Genomic DNA, 4,201 nt, shown 5'->3' on the forward strand with positions numbered 1-4,201 from the left:
TATCTTTAGCCAGGGGATTTTACAGTTTGAGTATGTTTGAAAGTTCTTTAAGAATCAACCACTGATAAATATTTGATTGCACTATTGATAATCTTTTGAAGATAGTTGGGCGCCAAGGTGATACCCAAACTAACAGCCAGAGGATCCACTATTGATAAAGGAGGCATGTAGCGTTTGGTTAACTATTTTTTGGGGATTTATATACAGTTTTTAAAAATATGTTTTTGTCATTAATTATTTTTTAAAATACTTAAAATAAGTATTCTTTTTTTAATGAAAATGTACCACTCCGGCCAAGTTATTGCCCAATTCGGGGTAGTTTGCCGGTGCGGCTCAAGATTAGGAGCATGCAGAATAAGGGGATATGTTTGGATTATGACCTATGAGTGACTTAATTTTAAGATTTAACTTTTGATGAGTGTATTTTAAAAAATGCAGATTTTTTGTTGTTCATTCACGTGATTAATTTTTAACTAAGAAAATCGTCCTGTTGGTGGTAGACATGCATACTCCTCAGTGAGTACTCATTAGCTCTGCAAATTACCCCTAAAAAATGAAAAAAATTGTCGATTCCCACCAAACCCCAGCGAGATCTTTCTTTTTTCAATGCAGAAAATAAACTTGGACGAAAATAACAAGAAAATTTTTGGAAATCCAAAGCAGCTCAAGTCAGAGCAATTCTCCTGATTCTTGCTGAAGCCCAGCCATATTATGGGAAATGCTTGTTAAAGAGGGAAGGGAAACTATGAGATAAATGTGATAAGAATTCATCCAATAGCTTAAATTGATTCAAGAACAACACAAGCATCTTCAAGTTGCTTCATCAATGAATCGAATTTTTCTGCCCGTGTGAGAAAATTTCAACCAAAAACATATTTGTACCCATCAAAATGTGTTTGACCAACTCAAACCGTATTTCTAACCAGGCCAACGTGAACACATACTTCTTTCTCCTCAACAAGGTCATAGACAATTAGGCATAAATTGTTTTGAACAGCATATATCAGCCGTGTGATAATTTGAGTATACATTAACAATGGCACATTATCGCTATATATTCAATGATCATATAAATGTTTGTTCAATGAAATAATTTATCTATTACTAATTAGTTTAGTATACTCAGTTTATGAAGTGATGATCTATACAAGTATTTCTCATCCTAATGAAAGAAAAATTAAATTCTTGGGGGGTTGGGTCAACAAATGTCTATAGGATGTGTCTTCACAATAATAACATATCCAAGATTAAGCTAAAACTCTGCGGGTTCTTTAACTTGTTGATCCAATGTTTGTAGTGTACTGTAAATAATGCTTCTTTGGGGGTGGGAACAGTCTCCAACCACAAAAATGTTATTTGTTCTCTCAACTTCAATCCAGCTGCATCCAGCTGGTTTTTTCAAATCTTTGTTCCTCATCATTCTTCTAACTTTCATTACCCCATCCAATCTAGCATCTGCTGCGTACAAATTTGATAATACAATGTAGTTTCCTATATCGTCAGCTTCAATTTTGAAGAGTTGGTTTGCTACAATACGCCCCAATTCTACTTCATGATGGGTTTTGCAGGCACCAAGCAATGTCCCCAAAAGATTAGCATTAGATTCAATTGGCAAACTGGTCAAAAGAGAGTATGCTTCACTAATGCGACCACCTCGAGCTAGGAGATCCACCACACAAGCATACTGTTCCACAGTTGGTTTCATACCATGAAGTTTCTCTGTTGAATAAAATATCTTCAGTCCTTCATCTACTCGGCCAGCATGACTGCAAGCAGATAATATGGAAGTAAAGATAATATGATCTGGCTGGATCCCCGACTTGAGCATATGAGAAAAAATCCAAAGTGCCTCTTCACTCATGCCATGCATAGCATACCCACCAATCATAGCAGTAAACATAACCAGATCCTTCTCAGCACTCAATTGAAATATCTTATATGCACGACCTATGATGCCACATTAGGCATATGCATCTAAGAGGGCAGCTTCAAGGTGAAGATCCTTAAAACAGGACCGAATAATATACCCGTGACACTAGCTCAGCAAGTGTACTGATGCCATTTTTGTGCATACTGGAAGGAGGCTCATGATAGTCACTGTGTCGGACTTCATCCCTCGAGCTTGTAACTCATAGCACAATCCAAGAGCTTGTTCAGGACAATCATTTTCTGCATATACTCGAACCATGAGATTCCATGTGGTAAGGTCAGTCTCTGACATCCCACTAAATATCATATGTGCATCATGATGTGATCCTAAACCTACATAACCAGATATCAGTGAATTGCATGTGACCAGGTTCCTTTTTTCTGATAGATTCTGAAACATTTTGTTAGCATACTCCATGTTTCCACATTTGGAATATGCGTCAAGTATTGCATTCCCAACTGTTGGTGCAGCATCACTTAATAAAGATCCAGTTCTAATTGAATAGCTATGTATTTCTTTAACCTTTTCTATTCTCAAAAGAGAGGCACACAAACGGATTATGGTCAATATTGTAACTGAGTCAGGCATAGTTCCGAGTTTAAGCATACAGTCTAACAAGCTGAGAAATCTAGAATGATGCCTCTTCTCTCCAAAGACATCAAATATAGAATTCCATGAAATCAAATCTTTCCTGGATATCATAGAAAAAGTATGATATGCTTCTTCTGTATAGCCACATTTTGCATAGAAACTAACTAAAGCATTTACAACAGCTGTATCATAAAAAAGGAAAGGATGTCTGAAAATATACGCATGGATTAGTTTCTCTGCCTTCAAGTTTTTCAATTGCACACAAGCTGGAAGTATGCTGACCATAGTCACAGAATCTGGCAATAATGTCTCTAGAGATACTAAACTACCAAACAGGTACAGTGCTTTTAACCATTCACCATTTGATGTATATCCTGCAAAAATAGCATTCCAAGTGACCAAATCCCTTGCATCCGTGGTCCAAAACAAAACTTCTGCTTCCCTCGTCTGTCCAACTTTTAGGTAGAAGCTAATCAAAGCATTACGGACAGAAACATCAGCTGACAATTCAGGCCACTGCAGCACATAAGAATGGATCTGCCTTCCACAACGGTACACAACACTCTTATCATATGAAGCACAAAGAGGAAGAATATTTGCAACGGTCGCATAATTCGGCCGTGTAGGTCCTTTCACCATTGAACTGAACAGCAAGACCGCATCCTCCACTAACCCATTTTCAGCCAAGCCCGCGATCATTGCATTCCACGAAACAACATCTTTGTGAGCAATATTATCAAAGACAGCATATGCATCGTGAGACACCAGCCCACACTTTGCATACATTGACACAAGAGCATTTCCACCAAGCATGTCTTGTCCAAAACCAGACTTGATAATATAACCATGCACACACTTTCCAGCATCCAGGTCACCCAAATGAGCACAAACAGGAAGGACACAGGCAACGGTAACAGAATTTGGCATAGCCTCTCCGCTCAAATGCATCATCCTAAACACCCTCATCACATCATCATCACATTTGTTAGACCCTGAAAACCCAGACAAAACAATATTCCAAACAACAGGATCACAGTGACTGAGCTGATCAAACAGCTGGAGGCACTCGTGAAGCATGCCACACTTGGCATACATGTTGAGCAACCCTTTATTGGTAACATGGCAAGAAACGTGGCCTTGTTTAACAACATAACTATGCAGAGTTCTACCCCAAAAGGGCAGAACAAGACTTGAAAAATTGCAGCAAGGACAGTGTGATCTGGTTTGAAAGCTTCATAACCCTTTAAGCAGTGGTGGAAAAGGGACAAGGCTTCACTGTGTCTTGCTTCTAAACACAAACTCCTGATGACGGAACCCCATGTCTTGAAATCGCGTCCAAGCATGGTTTAACGTTAGACTAGCGCGTGAAAACAGAAAGATGTGGTGAAAGCTACGAAAAGCTCAACACTTGAGCTTTCTAGCTCCTCCTTCTTGTACGGAAAAAGAAGAAGGAATATAATGTTTGTTAACATTTTCACAAACAGTGGGCGTGCTACGTGAGAAAGTGACAGTTATGAACTAACGAGAAGATTCTGGCGGCGCGTGTGGCTGAGTTTTTGTGTACTCAGAACATATGGATCGCCGCCGTTTACGAAGGTTTCTTCGCCGGGAAAGTGACCGCCGGCAGAAGCACCACCGGAATGGACTGAGTTTAGTTTTAAATTAAAGTTGGAAGCGGCA

At 39.0% G+C, this 4,201-nt stretch overlaps 1 pseudogene; it reads right to left on the reverse strand.

Annotated features, from left to right (window-relative positions):
- Window positions 1–926: 926 nt before the first annotated feature.
- On the reverse strand, window positions 927–3,841 carry LOC114410894 (annotated as a pseudogene).
- Between the last annotated feature and the right edge of the window lie 360 nt (window positions 3,842–4,201).

This window comes from Glycine soja, chromosome 4, assembly GCF_004193775.1.
Source record: "Glycine soja cultivar W05 chromosome 4, ASM419377v2, whole genome shotgun sequence".
Classification (NCBI taxonomy): Eukaryota; Viridiplantae; Streptophyta; class Magnoliopsida; order Fabales; family Fabaceae; genus Glycine; species Glycine soja.